The 19,831-nt window shown below is 42.4% G+C and overlaps 1 protein-coding gene across 2 annotated transcripts in view; it reads left to right on the top strand.

The window, feature by feature from the left end:
- Window positions 1-19,831, top strand: part of GRPR (gastrin releasing peptide receptor) — a 1,477,698-nt gene that overhangs the window by 872,070 nt on the left and 585,797 nt on the right. The gene's annotated exons all lie outside the window — the stretch shown is intronic.

The following is a 19,831-nucleotide window of genomic DNA, read 5'->3' as shown; positions in this document are numbered from 1 at the left end:
CCCTATCTATATATATATATATATATATATATATATATATATATATATATATATATACACATACATACACCTATACATACACACCTATACATACACAAAGAGACAGAGAGGAAGACAAGTCATATCTCTTAATTCTTCACCTGCACACCTGCAGAGGTAAGGATAAACCAAAAACAAATTATGGTGCAGATCACAGATGAGCTCCAGAATTTAAATGCTAGAAATATTGATTTATAATAACAAAAATAATGTCAATGTAGCCCTCCAAATCTTCTCTGAGAGATATAATGACAAGGTAAGTGGGGGAAGAAGAAAGAGACACTAGACAAACAGAGGGAAAAAAATGGAGTTTGGGTGGCCTGGACAACAAATAGGGGTGGTCATAGACACAAAAGGGAAGGTAACACTAGGATTGGTATAGGATGGGTTTGTGCAGCTGTTGTTTCTGCCAGCCATGAAACAGTGTGAGCTAACTTCCAACCTTGATCTCCCTCACCACTGGGCCCTGGCACTGATGGTGGAAAAAGTGTGGCAAAGGGATGTCACTCAATGACCACAGAAGGAGATTTTCTAGATTGCTGATGTTGCCATCTAGTTGCCAGTCATTATGCATCATGATGTTGGTCAGGATCATAGGAGGTTACTAGGCTATTGGCCCTGAGGCCCTTATAAGCCTAGCCAAGAGTTTAGCCCATGTTTAGACAAATCAGCACCCAATGCCCCTCTCCAGCAGGGATATGGGTGGAATCCCAGGGGTATATTTTCTGTTTCCCATCTAGTTATCCAGGTTGCGCTGGTTGGTTATAAAACTGTCAAAATTGCTTACAACAATGTGGCTAAGTTCTCTGAATCAAAGCCCAAGTGACTGCATTAATTACACAGTACTGAGCATGTAGCAGTATATGGAGGTTTATTGTCATTTACTTGAAGTGGACACTGTCTAATGGTTGTATCATCTACTCACGACCATGAAAACTCACATTCCCAAAGTCAGGTATTGCCAAAATACATGTTGAATGCGACCTAGGGACAAGCTTTAACATGGGTCGAGATAGGGGTGAGGTTTGTACTTCGGCAGTATTGGACTTCGACATTGCCAACATTCAAGTATCGGGTTTTGCACGAAGTGGATTTGACTGTGTCAACTTCAAGTAAATGATAATAAACCATATATGGAGACAAGGGAACTTGATATAGACCTGAGGTAACATTCTTTGGATTAGAGGCCTATGGTAATGGTAACTCACATGGACATTAAAGATCCCAGAGCAGTAAATCTCAAAGAGAAGTTTGTGAAAAAGTCATGACTGAACATCTCATGTAACATAAACGTGTCCATTGAATAGACATTTTTGTACATGATAAAAGCGTATTTATTCACAAAGCATCAGGAAAATAAAATAATGAGCAGTAAAGAATATATGAAAAATAATACTTCTTCACTATAGTGCTTCTTCACAAAGCTATCGGAAAACTAAAGTGATAAGTAATACAGTTAAAGAAAGATCTTTACCATCTCTGTGCACCACACAGATATTTTTTGTACACTACCATGTTATTTCATTCCTTATTAAATACATTTTACAAAATCCAATGTAAAATTATATGCTATGTACATATTATAGCACAGTTTTGCATTAACAGTTCATTTTCACTGTTATTTAGCAAATGGTTTTATTGTTAATGTTAGCTTTTTACAGTCTGAATGTCTTTGCACTGTCATTGCAGAAATGGTAATCCTTTTAATGAGTACTGGATATTGCCTGTTATATCTGAAATTTAAATAACCAAAATTATAAATAACTTATTCTGGAAAACATTCTATATTAAATGCCAAAGGACCCCATAAATAAATCACGTTACTACCACTTTGTCTGAAAAAATCAAGACCCTTTATTTGATGTTTGATATCCCTTAAAAAGTTAGATTACAGCATTTAGTGAAGCATTGTAGATGGGAAGTGAGCAGAAAAGGAAAACACCTCCAACCTGTGATAGACTATAAATGACTAAGTAAGTCCCCTTAAAATGAAAGAGAGATGTTAAAAATTCTAACTAAAGTGAGCAACAGGATTACATACAACAAGGAAAATTAATGGAACAGTTAGAAGAGAAGTGCACAGGTCAGGAGAGTATTGTATTTTTTTCAATACGAAGCCATGTTTTTCACTCATGGGAAATAAGTTCAGAGGCAAGGAAAATAAGGTGCATGGGGGAAATAGGAAGCATATGCAAGTAAAACAGCAGGAAACAGGCAGACACTGCATGCAGCGCACAGAAGGGAGGCAGAGACAAAGTGGATGGGTGAGCAAGGAGAGTCAATGAACAAAGGATGCATAAACAAAATGAGAGGAAGAGGAAGACAAACTAGGGATTCGAAGGAACACATGAGGAAGAAATATTTGCCATGCTTGTAGAATGCAGACATGCCAAAGTGGAAATGGCACACTGTGCACAATTTATATGTTCTTCCATCACTACAATAGCACTTCTGCACAGCATTTCACATGTTCATCGTGGTTCACTCTTGTAGTCATCAAATTTGAGTTATCTGCCTGCAGGTAACCCTCAGCCGGCCTGAATACCAGAGTCTTCGGATTTCTGCATTGGATGCTGTCTCTTCTTCCATGACGTCAGGTTGTCAGGGGTATAAAACATGCAGCTGACGCCATTACATCAGTCTTTCTTGCCGTGCAGTGCACGAAACAGAAGCAATTTGCAAGTGTCGGTCGGCAGTCTCCTGAAATTTTAGTTTTCGAGTTTCAGGCCTGAAGTCTTCAAAAAAGAAAAGTACCCCGTTGGTGATCCTTTTTCTTGCTCCAACCGATGTCAGTAAAAGTTAACAGTTGTCTTGCCTGTGGAAAGTAAATACCTCATAGAGATTTTCATTCTTACTGCATCCCCTGTTTAGGCCCAGACCATGAAGTCCCTCGCTGTTGGTTTTGTGCCTTGTTCAACCCCCGAACTATTCGTCGTTGGGCTGTTTTTGCAGCCAATTACTTTCGTACTCGATCTCAGTACTCCAAAATGGCTTTGTTAAGCCATGCGATTATTGATCTTCTGAAAAAAATGTAAGGATAAAAACAGAGACAGACCACATAGGTCCAAAACTGCCGATGATGCTTCTGTTAAGCTAGTCGCCAATCCGCCAGTACTCAGCGAGGCGCATTCGCAGCCCCTGATACCTGCTACTTCAGATTCGCAGGCCTCTACTGAGACCCATTCGGAGTCCTGTATACTGCGAGATGCTTCTTCGACTATAGAACCTGCGGATGTCTCTACCTTGGATGGGCCTGGAGCCACTGTGCAGGCACCAGCTTCTGAGGGTGTATTCCGGCCTACAGACATTCATTTTAAACCGACGCCATCATTTCCATCCAGATGTTCTGAATCCCTCAGGTCAAAAACTCACACTACGCCTAGAAAACCGATGACCAAACCACGGGCTCAGGCCCAAATGCCTCAAAAACAAATGCTTAGCATGGCTGAAGACCTTATTATCTTAATTAGGGAAAGCCAGCCTTCTCCCTCTAAGAGACCTAGAACTGAATTTCTTTCTGATTCTTCTGATCAGGAATCAGATATTTCTGCTCCTTCTGGTTATCAGGATTTGCCCTTATCTACTTATGAGGATTCTGATGCAGAGGATTCCATTCCCTCTGCTTCCCCTCCAGAAGATTTTTCTTTCGGTGAAACCTTGCATACTCTTAGGGAGCATTTCCGGTGGGAAAGCCAGGATTACTCTGAGTCCAAAAAGAGACTTAGGGAATTCTTACTCTTGCCTCAACACAAGCCTTTAGGTACCCCTCTTGTTCTGGACATTGTAGATGATGCTTTCTTGGAATCTAGCCTTACCTCAGACACCTTACTTCCAGCACCTAGGAAACCTGACAGATGCTACAGAGTACCTGACTCTCACAAGTTCCTCTTCAAGAATCCTTCTCTGGATCCAGAGACCATTTCCCAAGGACCAAAAGGCATTAAGGCTACTGCGGCCAAAAATCCTACCCCTTCTGATAGAGATTCTAGAGCCTTAGACAGATGGGGTAAGAAGGTATACACTTCTGCTACTTTGGCCATTAGGGCTTTAAATTGCCAGTTTCATATGTTAAAGTATCAGCAGCATATTATGGGACTACTTAAACAGAAAATGATGTTGATTCCTGACTGTGCTGAACACAAAGAATTGCAAGATTTAATGCATTCTGCAGAACAAGTTGGTAAACATACTTTGCAATATGGTTTTGATGCTTTAAAAGCATCTTGTAGGGCTGCTGTCGCTGGGTCTGTACTTAGAAGGCATGCTTGGCTTAAGGAACAAAACTTGCCAGATCATGTTAAAGCTAAATTACTGGATCCTCCCTTAAATCAAGACCGCCTTTTTGGCAGCAAAGCAGAAGAAGTACTCAAAAGGATGGAGGAAAAAGCTAAATCTATGCAAATTGTTAAAGATTTCCTACAAGTACAGCCTCCCAGATTCAATAGGCATTGGCCTTCAAAGAACTGGTCCTTTCCAGTCCCTTCCAGGCCTTCTCAGTCCAAACCCAGGAACGGCAGACCACCTAGGCTACAGTCTCAGGCTACGCACAGACCTAAGCAGTGGGGGGCTCCCACTTCCAAAGCAGAGAGTAGTAAGCCACCCCCCCTATGGAAAAATGGCACAATGACTTAAACTTAACCCTTCCAAGCCCTGCTCAACTACCTGCTCCCTTAGGAGGAAAGCTCGCCCTGCATGCAAAAAACTGGGAACTCATTACCCAGGACAAATGGGTTTTGAACATCATTTCCCAAGGATACAGATTCCACTTCCACACAATACCAACCCTAAATGGTTGGCCAGACCTACCCCTCAACAGCAGGTTCTGTCTCTTCTGAGTATCAGGGCTATTCAACCTGTCCCAGCAGAACAAAGGGGACAAGGTTTTTATTCAAGACTTTTTCTGGTACCCAGAAAAGACAACTCCTGGCGTCCTATCCTAGACCTCTCTATTCTCAACACCTTTCTGGTGGTTTCAAAATTCAAAATGCTAACTCTTCAACAACTTCTTCCTATGTTAGCCAAGGATGCCTGGCTGGCAACCTTAGACTTAAAGGAAGCTTACCTGCACATCCCAATAAGGGAATCTTGCAGGAAATGCTTACACTTCAGGGCAGGCTCCATGCACTATCAGTTCTCTGCACTTCTCTTTGACTTATCTACTGCACCCAGGCTATACACAAAGTGTCTAGCTCCAGCCATTGCATTTTGCATGCAGAGAAATATTCAAATTCACCCATACTTGGATGATTGTCTGATTCAGGCAGAAAGCCAGGACTTGCTATTATAACACCTGGCATTTGTAAAGAAACTTCTAACCTCACTAGGGTATACCATCAACAAAAAGAAATCTCACCTAGTACTCTGCCAACAGATTGTATTCCTCGGAGCAAGCTTGAACACAACTTCCCAGATGGCATTCCTCACTCTGGAGAAACAAGTTTATTTGACAACCTACTTCAAACTATTGGCCACAAAACCCCAGCTATCTGCAAGGAAAATACTGCAAGCCTTGAGGTTCATGGCCTCTTGCATTCTACTAATTCCATATGCAAGACTGCATATGAGAAAACTCCAATGGTATCTAAAAAGCTTATGGTGTCAACATTCTCAGGACCTGGAAACTGATTTCTATCATTCATTGTATGAAGACAGAGTTCCTTTGGTGGGCAGAGTCCTGCTACCACAACAAGGGACTCCCTTTCACTCTACCCCCTGCCACCCAAACCCTAACAACAGAAGTATCAGACTATGCATGGGGGGCTCACATGGCAGGGCAGTGCATTCAGGCCAAATGGAACCCAAGACAGATACACCTGCATATCAATCAAAAAGAAATATTAGCTGTACAGAATGCTCTGACAGCATTCAAAGACCGTATTCTTCCAGGACAACTATTCGTAAAGACAGACAACACCACAGTTATGTGGTACATAAACAAGCAGGGGGAAACACACTTGTACCCTTGCTGTAGACTAGCCATGGCTCGGTGGAACACAGCTTTGAGCTACCAAGTACACCTACAAGTTCAATTCCTGCCAGGCAAACTAAATTCACTGGCAGACGACTTAAGTAGAAATCTCATGAACCCACATGAATGGAAACTGGAACCCAAAATATTCAAGCTCTTGAGGAACAAATGGGGACTCCAGAGGTAGACCTGTTTGCCTCCCCTCAGAACTACCAATTGAACAAATTCTGCACAAGAACTCCCCACAGTCAAGCTTGGAAAGTGGATGCCCTGTCCTTTACCTGGGAAAGCCTCTCAGTTTATGCCTTCCCCCCTCTGCCTCTCCTCTCGAAGGTTCTACTAAAGATCAAACAGGACAAGCCAAGGACAATACTGATTGCACCAGACTGGCCACGCCAGCACTGGTACCCCCTCTTGCACTACATGACACTGCTGCAACCATGGCACCTGCCTCAGACCTCTTCCCTGCTGTCCCAGCAGCCGGGCCAGATTCTGCACCCTCAGCTTTAAACCCTGAACCTTGCAGCCTGGCTAATTCCTTGAGCTCTCCTCTAGCATCCCTCAGTAAGCAGGTGCTGGATGTCATTCTGGAGGCAAGGAGGCCTAGTACTAGAAAATCTTAAGCTGAAAAGTGGAAAAGATACTGTTTCTGGAGCCAGGCTCAGGGGATGAGCACAGCGGTGCCCAGCTTACCTCATATTCTACAGTACTTAACAGAAATGCTCCACAAGGCCCTATCCTTCTCCTCAATTAAAATTCATGCCTTTGCCATTTCAGCACATTATAATACTAAGCCACCCCTCTTCTCTCACCCCTTGCTAAAACAATTCCTTAGAGGGGCCAAAAATTTAAGACCCCCCCCAGGAGAGCTCCCGCTCCAGCCTGGGACCTTAACTTTGTATTGGAAAAGCTCACTTTTCCCCCCTTTGAGCCAGCTGCAACAGCAGAGTTGAAATTCCTTTCTTGGAAAACAGCCTTCCTTCTAGCCATCACTTCAGCAAGAAGAGTGTCTGAATTACAGGCCCTCATGACAGTGGAACCCTTTATCTTCCATGCGGACAGGGTTTCCATCAGGACTAATCATTCCTTTATGCCCAAGGTGGTGTCTAGTGTGGCCCTAAATCAGTCCATTCATTTGCCTACTGTTTTGCCTAATTCACAAAACAAAGGGGAACGAATACTGCATTCTCTGGACGTGCACAGACAACTTAGACTTTATTTGGACAGGACTAAACCTCTCAGAAAATTTGATCAGCTGCTAGTTGGCTTTGCTGCAGGGGCAGAGGGGAAGGCCATTTCAAAGCAAACCATTTCCAAATGGATAGCCCATTGCATTAATTTTTGCTACAAGCACCATGGAAAACCTACCCCACAGGGGATAAGATCACATTCCACCAGGGCTGCAGCTACCTCTGCGGCTTTTCTCAGAGGAGGACATCCTAGAAGCTGCTACCTGGAGCTCTGTACATACCTTCACCAAGCATTACCACATGCCTATCTTTTCTAAATCCAGAGCTGGATTTTCCACTGCAGTCTTGCAAGGCTTAATAGCTGGGCTCCAATGCTCTTTAACTTCCTCCTCTCTTCCTTAGCTTTGGGAATCAACCTAAATTAACCCAAATTAACACAAATATAACCCAAGGTTATACCACATACCATGCTTTTCGGCCCCAAAACTTGGACCGAACCACAAAAGGAGGGGGAGTATCAATATTCGTCAAAGATACCCACACCCCCAGGTTGGTGGCACAGCATGAAGCATCAGAGACTATCCATGTGCAACTAACAGTGGGTAAAACTGCCTTCCAGTTTATAGCCTGCTACAGAGCACCCTCCCAAACCCAGGTACCCCACTCGGCCTTCCTGAGAACACTGGAAAATATGAAGGTCTCTCCAAACACCATTATATTGGGCGACTTCAACTACCAAAACATAGACTGGGAGCATTACTCTAGCTCCAACACCCTAGCCCAAAGGTTCCTAGAATTTATAAATTAAAATGCTATGGAACAACTTGTTATCACTCCCACAAGAGGGGAAAACATACTGGACCTGATCATCACCAACATGGGGACTCTATGCTCCAGACCAGAAGTGTATCCCTCACTGGTAAGATCAGACCATAAACTAATCTCACTGGATATTCACATCCCGACCCCACCCCCTGCCCAGAAAACCACAGTGAAAACTTCTCTAAAGCAAATTTCACACTCCTCAAAACCGAGGTGGAATCCTTCAAAGCCCCCGAGCCTGTGGAAAATACGGCCCAGACCACAGAATCCTTTATAAATGCATTCTATGAACACCTTCAGGAATGCATGGATCATGCAATCCCAAATAAAACCAAGACCCAATCCTCCAAAGGCAGATGTCCTGTCTGGTGGACCCCAGCCATAAACAAACTATACAATAGAAGGAGGAAGCTACTACATGATAGAGCAAAATCCCAAAAAGGAAAGGCATCTCTGATCAGTATTAGCAAAAAACTACGGGCACTCATAAAATAGTCTAAGGCCAGCTTCGAGAGAAAAATTGCACAGGACACTAAGGATAATCACAAGGCTTTCTTTAGTTATGTTAGGAACCTGGGTGGGAATTCTCAGATATGCTCAGAATTAGTCCAAAATGACAAAAAATACATCGAACCCACAGACATTGCCAACACCTAGCTGACAGGTTTAGCGCAAACTTCTCCCCCCCTCCCCACCAAAAGGGCAAATATCTATCCCAGCAGAGTGCTGCCCCCCTGACATCTCAGATGCTCAGGTAAGAACCGCCCTCTCCAAAGCAAAAAACACAGCATCAATGGGACCAGACGGTGTCCCGGGCTGCGTCCTACATGAACTCCAAGAAAAGCTAAACCCAAACATAAAACTACTGTTCAATCTCAGCCTTACTACAGGATATGTACTCAAAGAGTGGTGTACAGCAACAGTGGTCCCTCTCCACAAAGGTGGTGCCTCAATGGATCCTGGAAACTATTGCCCCATAAGCCTGACTAGCTTGGTCTGCAAAGCTATGGAAAGGATCATCATGGACCTCATTAATAAAGATATCAGGGACATACAGACACTGGATCCTACCCAGTACGGCTTTGTTAAGGGCAGATCCTGCCTCTTAAACCTGGTCAATTTCTTTGAAACAGTCACCAAGGCCATTGACGAGGGGAAGGTGGTCCACACAGCCTACCTGGACCTCGCAAAAGCCTTCGATACAATACCCCACTCGGGCATTATAGATAAGCTCACCAGCTTAAATATAAACCCCTATGTCACTAGATGGGTTGCAAACTGGCTCAAGGACAGAATCCACATGGTTAGAATTGCTGGAGCCATGTCAGACTCCAAACCAGTTACAAGTGGTGTCCCACAAGGTTCAGTCCTGGGACTGCTCTTATTTGGTATATATTTCTCGGAGGTACAGGCCAACACGGAAGGACTGTGGCTGACCAAGTTCGCAGATGACTGCAAACTGGGCACCATAATCTACTCTCCAGCTGACACAAGCATCCTCCAAAAAGGCCTCATAGAAACAGACAACTGGTGCCAGAGCCATGGTCTCAAGCTAAACGCCAAAAAGTGTATAGTCATCCCCTTTGGCAAAAACAAAGTTCCCACAAATTACCACATAGGTGGTAATCCATTAAGTACAGAAAAAGTAATTAGGGACCTGGGGACCCAAGTTGATAGCAATCTCTCATTTGACAACCACGTGGCCAAAGTGGTTAGAAAAACATTTTATATAGTCCACCTAATCATGAAGGGATTCACATCTAGATCAGGGGAGATCATCGTGCCTCTTTACTCATCCCTCATCAGGCCCATAATTGAGTACAATGCCCCTTTTGTGATGTACCTTACCAGACACCTGCAGCAACTGGAAAGACCCCAAAAGTACCTCACCAAGAGGATCAAAGGGCTCAAACAGATGCCATATGCTGCCCGGTTAAAGAAACTCCAGCTCTACTTAGTGGCATACCGCCTGCTCAGAGGCGATCTGTGCCTGACGTATAAAGCCATATCCAACCCAGAATTAATGGACATGCTGCACCTCAGAAAATCCAAATCCCATCGAGCTACGCGCTCAAGAGCCTTGAACCTCAGCACTGAAATAAATAGGACATGCTGGAGGGACAGATTCATAACCCAGAGGCTCCCTTCACTCTGGAATAAAACTCCAGTCCAGGTTATGCAGAGTCCCTCATTGACTCTCTTCAAGAGGAATCTTGATGAGTGGATGGGAGATTGTAGGTTTACCCCGGGTATCACTTCTGTTTCACTGTTAGACAGAGGCACAGTGTACTAACCTCGAAAAAGGGCATAGCAAAATTAATTTAAAATGGGTGGCGAAAGCCAAACACACCCTGGCTAGGCTTATAAATGCCCTAGGGCGGATAGCCTAGTATGAACCTATGAACCTATGAACCTAAATGTGATGACTGCAACAGTGAAACACAAAGAACATAGTACAGTTGTGTACACTTACCATAAATGTAGATGTTTGAGTGTATTCAATGTTGCAGGCCTGGTTACCCTCCCTCCAGCCCTCTGACTTCTCTTGGCTCTACCTTTCCTTCTTGTTTGGTATATTTATTTTTTCTGGTATATTTGCTTTTTGATGGGGGTGTACCATACCATATAATTCCTTCCTATTGTGGGGGCACCTGTCATCTGGGGCAAGAAAAACTGATGTAATGGCATTGGCTGCATGTTTTATACCCCTGACAACCTGACATTATGGAAGAAGAGACAGCACATCCGATGCAGAAATCCGAAGACTCTGGTATTCCAGCTGGCTGAGGGCTACCTGCAGGCAGATAACCCAAATGTGATGACTGCAACAGTGAATACACTTGAACATCTACATTTATGGTAAGTATACACAACTGTACTTTATGCATAGTATTCCATGTGTGTGTACATATGTATGAGACACAAGGAAGCTACAAGTATATGATATAATCATCATATCTACAGCAAACAGAAATGTGAAATGCCAGCGATGATTATAAAAAGGCCACCACTAGTTTGCAGCACCCTTGTTATCCATGTTGTAAGAACAACTGGTAAGTCCAATAACAATAAACACAAAGATAAGTTGGAAAAGCAACTGTATATTGAGGCAGAGGTGTAAAAATAAAATGTATGTGGATACAGTGCTGGAAATCACATGTGTGTCAGATTTCAAGTGGCAATAGAGCTCACTCTTGTGCAATGCTGGGACACGTGTCTCCAGTACCTTTTTGATTCTCAACATGGTACACATCAGTTTCTTAAACTGGGACCACCATCCCAGCAATGGCTTACTGTATCTTAGCAGGAGATTTGTACTAAACATTGAATGTAGTCATAAGTAATTATTACATGCTTCTGTGAGGCAACACAGGTTTCAGCAAGGCAACCCTATTCTGTTGACTGTAACTCATCTAATGACCCACTACTGCTAAACCTCAGTACCTTTTTACCACTGGCATCCCAATCTCAAATGCTACATCTTTAAGACAGAAAAGTGACGTGGTCATACAGAAAAATACCCACAGGACACTTACAGTATCCTGGGTTACAAAGAACTTAAGTGATATACACTTCTGACTCAACAAACTGTGATGATGTGATGATACATTGGCCTGTGGGTCACACTGTCATCTGTCTTCAGTAAAAGAAGTATGAATGCCATAAGTATACAAAGAAATGCCAAAAAAATCCTCCTAAAAATAGTCTAAGCAATTTCTTGAAGTATGCTATATGTCCCTGTACAATGTTGAGTGTCACATAGACATTCGTGGTATACATGCATATTCTGCACTGCAAGATCATGTAATATTATGTCATCCATGTGTGCTACAAACTGTACAGAGCAATTTCCTTACATTTCATGTTGTTTTGTCCTGCAAAATAGCTTAAAGAAAATCTAATTGCTACCACACTTAGCAGTACAGACATAATAGATTATAACATGGTCAAGTTTGAAGGGAAAGGGGTGCAAATATTGGAGTATGAAGGAGGGCTTAACCATGATAGCCAGTGAAAAGAGTGCATTCACTTAAAGAAGCCACCTTTGTAGAAGTGATGTTAACAGCTCACACATGTCCAGGACCCAAAATGAACAGAGCAGGACATACATGAGCTGAATGACTGACTGCTGAAGTTGCACCACAGTCACAGTTTATAAAACGGTTCCATCAAGGACAGGGAAAACATTCTCTGCACAGGGGGATTTTATTGCTACCAAGAACGAGCTCAGCAATAATAGGTCCTGTTGGTGTTACAACCAGATATCCACTGGAGCATATACTGGAAGGACCATCATGCAAAACTAACTACAGCTCAAGGGAGGAGCTGATGAAAGCGTGTGCAGCCATGGTCTCTCTAACAGAAGTGAAGTTGATTTAATGAACTTCATGGTGCATCTGTGGGAGGAGGCTACTACATTTAGGGGCTACTGCAGGTTATTATACAGCTGTGTACATCCATGGAAGTTGTTATTTATTTATTTACTTGACATTTGTTAACTGGGATATTCCGACTGGGTCACAAGACCTGTTTTCAGCAGAGGCCCGGGGAGAAAATCTCTACAGTTTTAGAAAATTACAAGACTTACAAGTAAACTACAATATATAAGTATACAGTGAGTACATTGCTAGTGTAACTGTGACAAACTTCAATATATGAGTATACAGTGAGTACGTTGCTAGTTTAACTGTGACAAACTACAATATATAAGTATGCAGTGAGTATGTTGCTAGTTTAACTGTGGCAAGCTACAACATGTAAGTATGCAGTATGTTTCTAGTTTAACTGTGACAAACTACAATATATAAGTGTACAGTGAGTATGTTGCTAGTTTAACTCTGACAAACTACAATATATGTGTACAGTGAGTATGTTGCTAGTTTAACTATGACAAACTACAATATATAAGTATGCAGTGAGTATGTTGCTAGTGTAACTGTGGCAAAGTACAATATGTAATTATGCAGTGACTATGTTTCTAGTGTAACTGTGACAAACTACAATATATAAGTGTACAGTGAGAACGTTGCTAGTTTAACTGTGACAAACTACAATATATAAGTATGCAGTGAGTATGTTGCTAGTTTAACTGTGGCAAATTACAATATGTAAGTATGCAGTGAGTATGTTTCTAGTGTAACTGTGACAAACTACAATATATGTGTACAGTGGGTACGTTGCTAGTTTAACTGTGACAAACTACAATATATAAGCATGCAGTGAGCATGTTGCTAGTTTAACTGTGACAAACTACAATATGTAAGTATGCAGTGAGTAGGTTTCTAGTTTAACTGTGACAAACTACAATATATAAGTATACAGTGAATACATTGCTATTGTAACTGTGATAATATTTTACACAAATACTTATAAGCAAAATTAGTAGACATAAGTATACAGTGACTACATTACATGTTTATTTTGATAACACTTTACACAAAATTATAAATTTGAAAAGACTTTTGCAAATTTGACAAGACTTTTAACATACTGCCTCAGTGATAGGATATTTGCACAATACCATTCTTCATGTTTGAACTGAAAGAATATTGTGCTGTTTAGATTAGGTCATGAGGAGGTGGAAAGATAGGAGTAGTAGGGTACATTTTTTCCAGTCTTGATAGTGCTTAATGGTAGTGGACATGTTAACGTAATTGAAGGAGGTATAGGAGGGCAGATTATTACATTAGTCTTAGTGACTGCCTGTCCATAAAGTGATAAATAAGTGGAGGATGAATTAATGGACAACTGTGCACATGATCATCAAATGCTCTGCTATGAGCACCAGAAATTATGTCAAATCACAGCACAGGTCATTTCCATTCAAGTATATGACAATGGATTGTAACAAGTTGGGCTATGTAGCCTGAGCAGAGAGAGAGAAATCTATGGGATCTGGAAGAATCACTGTTATGGATGATGGAGTGTGCCACTAGTTGTACACAATTCATGGTAATATAGGGTCAGGGGTCACTGATACATTTGTGCCACTTGTCAACATGCTGATGGTCAACAAGAGGCTAGACAAATATAAGGCTGTCCTTACAGCTGTCTTGGCTCAAAATATACCCTACTAAATGGCAAGAATATGGGAATCAGTAACGGAAGAGGCATATTTCCTTTAGCATGGCTATAACAGTCCCTGCTCCATCTCAGATAAATAATCTGGAACTGAATACAGAAATATGTTCTAGACCTGAAATATGGCATGCATTTCATCTATCAAGTGAAAGTAAGAAAACTTACAGCAGTTCTCTCTGCTCCGAGCATATATCCTGGAAGCAGATAGGGAGGCCTTTACAGCAAGATGTTTTTGTTGTCTATGAAATATTTAGTGGATTTGTTTATATGAAGATCATGGAAGAATCATGGGCTTATTAGACAAGAGTAAACAGACACCACCAGCTACCAGCCGGTCTGTACATAAATTCATGATAAAGAACCTCCCACAAAACTTGAATGTGTAGACGGCTGTGGTCATTGTTTGTATCTGATACAGCAGACAACCAGAAGCTATAAAAGGTGATCTGTGGGGAGTAGGACCATTTAACCATGCTGTGGGAAGAACTAGTGTTGACAAAATTAACCTACAACCAAGGCAGGCCTCTCAACTTTTCCTGTTTTGGAGGTATGTTCCTCTTTTCTGGTTTGATTTACCCCTTCACACAGGTTTCTGAATTTTCCTCATCATGTAATTTTTTAAGCTGTCTAGTGCATAGAAAATAACACTCCATGAACAAGCAAACCAGTGTCTCCAAACATTTAAAGAAAGAGTAAACACACTGTGCATCTCCCTTTTTCTGAATCAAAAATAAATGACCATCACTTTTGTTACTCTCTTTTTTTAAATGTCTCTTACTAGTATCTCACATTAAAACCAAGAAACGAAGTGAAGTACCAAACTGCCAGAGCCACGGATGTCAAAACCAAAGTTTTTAATGTTAAATCCACAGGTGAACACAGAAATCAATCCCAAACACATTTGCTGCTCCACCTTTACCTTATTTTCATTTCTGAGAAGTGCAGCAGCCTTACCTCTAGCTGACTTCTCTCATCCTGTGCATTTCTTGCATTTATTCTCCCACACTTTCCATGCACATATGATATGCCTTCATAAAATCCTTCAAATAGTGTACCTTCCAGATGTCCTTCCAATTCAGTGTTGCAGTACTCATTACATTAGTGATCCCCTGTCTAGGGCAGCCTGATGTCCAGCCAGTACACCAAAGCCTTTAGGTTGCTTTAAGGTATATCGTACACAACACGTATGCTCCTTGTGTGGAGTAGGGTATAAATGTGACATCTGGATGTACCATCCTCAGAATTTCTTTGCCACCAGTCTGAATAACATTGATTGATCATCAGTCTGAATGCCCATTCCATTGCTGGTTCACCAAGCCATAACAGATAAGTGCTCTGTTGTGGCTCTTTTTTTACTTATCCTTTTGTTGCTTGTGGAGTTTCATGTCATCCAGGAAGGTTAAATGCCAGTGTGGGAGACAGATTCCTCAAAAAGACCACCATGACCAGTGTCTTTTTCTGCTTAGGTGCCTCTCACGACCATACTTCCTGTTCCATTTGTCAAGTTTTTGTAAGTAAAACCCTTTGTAGTAGACCGTCTTCTTTGGTGTTTTATCTTGAAAATCAGTGTCTTAAGCTTCTTGCAGCTTGAAGCTTTCAGTGAAGAAGAAGGCCAAGAAGCCTAGGCTAGAATCTTCTGCTGTTCAGCCTCCACCAGACATCCCTCCTGATGCGAGTGAATGCCTGGAGGTTCAGCAGACTTTATTGTTGGATTCCTCTGTTGTGACCAGGTTGGAGGCCACTGGGGATCCAACTTTAAGCACATTCGATGAGACTTTGCAGACGTCCAATTTAGACGCTCAAGGGGAACCATGGTTGATTATTTCCAAGGGGCCTAGAGGTGTTCCTCACATATTAGTCACAGAAGTCCCTACTACCATCATTGAATGTTGTCCTGGGTCAGAGCCTTCCAAATTTTATAAGGTGGGCGTCTCATTGATGAAAAAGCAGAAGACCAACCATATTTCTCCTACTCCTAAGGATTTACAGAGTGAATGGCAGGCCTTCACTCAGAGTTTTTAAGTGCTTTGATGGTATTGAAACCTCCTCAGGGAGTTTCTGTTCCATCCCCCCTTGGTTCTCTACTAAAAAGACCCAGGGAACAGGATTTTTCTGAGGAGGAGCTGGATTTGGAAGAGGAATCCCTTGCGTACTCTTCTCAGATTCCCTCTCCTTTGGACTATGGATCAGAGGAAGAGGACTCTATCAGTCCTGATACTCCCTTTGAATTGATTTATATTGGGGATACAGTCTCCAGGGTGATGGAGTTCTTTAAATGGGACTGCGCTCAGGTCTCTGAGGTACATTAAAGATACTATGAGTTGTGGCAGATAGATTCTCCTAAGCCGTCTGCTGTTCCTCCTGTTTTGGCTACCTTGTTGGATGCATTTTCCAATGCTTCTAAAGCTCCTGACTCTCACCCCATTCCCAAGAAACCTGATAGATGCTATAGTGTGCCTGAGGACTGCAAATTTTTGTACTAGTGTCTTCCTGCTGGCCTCATGGTGGTGTCTGTAGCCCCTGAAAAGCCCTCTCAATTGCTTCCTTCTCCCAAGTTACTGCCCTGTAATAAAGATAGCAGGACCATAGAAATGCTAGGCAAGAAGGTTTACACTTCTGTTACCTTGGCTTTTAGGGCTCTTAATTATCAGATCCATATGTTCAGGTATTTGTTGTCTCTCCTATCCCAGGCTTGTCAGATTATTTCTGATCTTCCAGACTCTGGGGGTAAAACTTCTGCCCTTTCCCTGTTAGGGACTTCCTCCCAGGTGGCTCATCATTCCATCAAATGTAGTTATGATGAAACAGATGATTCTTCTAGGGCTGCTGCTTTTGGATCACTGATGAGGAGGTATTCTTGGCTTTGGCTTCAGCCTTTCCCTAATGATATTAAGGCTATGTTGATGGATGCCCCTCTTGATAATATACACTTGTTTGGTGAAGCTGCTGCTGATATGTTAAGTCCCTTCAGGATAAGGGCAAGGCTTTACAGGAACTTAGGTTCATAGGTTCATACTAGGCTATCTGCCCAAGGGCATTTATAAGCCTAGCCCATAGTTATGTGGCTTTCGCCACCCCTTTAGTTTGAATAAAAACTATGCCTATCATTTTTCTGTGCCTCTGTCAAGCAGTGACACTGAAGTAATCCCTGGGGTATATCTGCGATCTCCCATCCATTGGTCAAGATTCCTCTTGAACAAGGCCAGCGAGGTGCTCTGCCTCACATGTACCGGGATTTTGTTCCACAGCATAGGGAGTCTCTGGGTGATGAATCTGTCCCTCCAGCACGTTCTATTTATAACCGTGTCAAGGTTTAAGTCTCCGCCCTTGTGGTTCTGAGGGATCTAGATTTTTGAGGTGAAGCATATTCATCAAATCTGGGTTTGACATGGCCTTATATGTCAGGCACAGGTCACCTCTGAGCAAGCGGTATGAGACTGAATAAAGCTGGAGTTCTTTCAGTCGGGCAGCATAAGACATATTTTTGAGACCCTTTATCCTTTTGGTGAGGAACTTTTGGGGCCTTTCAAGCTGCATCAGGTGTCTGGTCAGATACATTCGAACAGGGCATTGTACTCAATCATAGGTCTAATGAGTGATGAGTACAGGGGACGATGACCTCCCTTGATCTAGATGTGAATCCCTTCATGATCAGGTGGGCGATATAGAAGGTTTTCCTAACTACTTTAGCAACATGAGTGTCAAACGAAAGACTACTGTCAACTTGGGTCCCCAGATCCCTGATGACTTTTTCTGTGCTCAGTGGATTGTCACCTATATGGTAGCTAGGGGTAACCTTGTTTTTCCCGAAGGGTATGACTATGCATTTTTGGCGTTTAACTTCAGGCCATGGCTCTGGCACCAGTTATCCATTTCTGTGAGGCCCTTGTGGAGAATATCTGTGTCAGATGTGTTTTCGACTATGGCCCAGTTTGCAGTCATCTGCAAACTTTGTCAGCCATAACCCTCCTGTGTTTGCTTGTACTTCAGAAAAGTAGATGCCGAACAAGAGTGGACCCAGGACTGAGCCCTGTGGGACACCACTTGTGACAGGCTTTGAGTCTGACATGGCTCCAGCAACTCTGACCCTGTGGGTTCTGTCGCTTAGCCAGTTTGCAACCCATCTTGTGATGTATGGGTTTACATTCAAGCTGATGAGTTTTTCGATGATACCTGAGTGGGGTATTGTGTCGAAGGCCTTTGCCAGGTCGAGGTAGGCTGTATGGACTGCCTTTCCCTCATCAATGGCCTTGGTGACTGTCTCGAAAAAGTCAACCAAGTTTAAGATGCAGGATCTGCCTTTGACAAAGCCAAACTGGGTTGGATCCAAAGTCTGCGTGTTTGTTTCTTCTGTGCCTAAAGTTTAGAGGAAATACCCCAATAAGCCAGCCTTTTTTCACAGGCAATCTCACCCTCCTTTTAAGGGCAAAAATGATGGCAAGTGGGCTGCTCCTGCTAGGGCTACTCAGACTTCTGTGCCTCAGAAGTCTCCTTTTCCAGATAAACCAGGTGCTGTCTGACTATCCTATTCTCCCCTTTCTCTTTGCCTCGCTCTCTCTTTCTTCCTGTTTGGCTACAGATTACTCAGGATTCTGGGGTCAGGCCCATTATTCGCCAGGGGTATTTCATAGTTTGGAAATCCCTTCCACCTTTTATGGGTATTCCTCAGCCCCCTCAGGATCTCCTTCCTTACAGAGGTGCTTCTGGACTATTTTGACTCAAGATACTATTCAAGAGCGGCCTGTGCCCCAAGGAGGGAGGTAGCTTTACTCCAGGATATTTCTAGTACCCAGGATAGAGAGTACTTGGTGACCAATTCTAGACCTCTCTCATCTAAACACTTTTCTGAAGGTGAATCCTTTCAAATCTTATCATTTCTCAGTACTTTCATGCAATATTCCTTTTAGTCTGCATTATCTATTAATTTCATCACTAGTCTATATTAATTCTAGTTTTGCTGTATTATTTGAAATTGTTTTTCTTGTATCTTTAACTTTTGTATAATAGTATAATTTGTATAACTACTATGAATAACCTACTATAATCTATTTAGTTTTGGAGCTTTTCTCCCCAGGACTCCATTGAAAACGGGTTCATTTTGGCCCAATGGACTATCCTGGTAAACCAACTGCAAATAAATAAATAAATAAATAAAAATGCTGTCCCTTTAGACTTTTCTTCCTCTTTTGCTTCCTCAGGCTTATATGGTGTCTCTTGATCTCAAGGATGCTTATGTCCATATCCCAACCCATCCCGTTTTCAGGAAGTCTTTACATTTCTCTGTTGCTTCTTGGCATTTTCAGTTCTCTGCTTTGCCCTTTGGCCTTTCTACTGCCCCAAGGGTATTCACCAAATGCCTCACTCCTGTGATTGCCTTTTGCAGGATTCAGGTAATCCAAGTATTTCCTTACTTGGATGACCTTCTGTTTCAGGCATCATCTCCAGAGATCCTGTTGCAAAATCTTCATTTTGCCATTTTACTTCTGCAAAGCCTGTGGTTCACAATAAACATAATAAGTCATTTCTAACTCCTTCTCAGGACCATGTTTTTTGGGGTGCACAGCACAGTAAATTTCAAAAAGTCTTTTCTGACTCTTTCTCAGGACTATGTGCAGGATTCAGGCAGTGCCTTTGCTGGCATGCCTGCCTCCTCCCAAGGCCTTGAAAATCTTTTTCTTCTTCAAACTAACTCTACTTCCTCTGGCTTCTGTTACAGGCAGGGAGTTTCTGA

The sequence above is a fragment of the Protopterus annectens genome, chromosome 5.part1 (assembly GCF_019279795.1).
Source record: "Protopterus annectens isolate FY-2018-M chromosome 5.part1, PAN1.0, whole genome shotgun sequence".
Lineage (NCBI taxonomy): Eukaryota > Metazoa > Chordata > Ceratodontiformes > Protopteridae > Protopterus > Protopterus annectens.
Note: the sequence above shows the minus strand (reverse complement) of the source record. Positions and strands in the feature narration are given on the sequence as shown.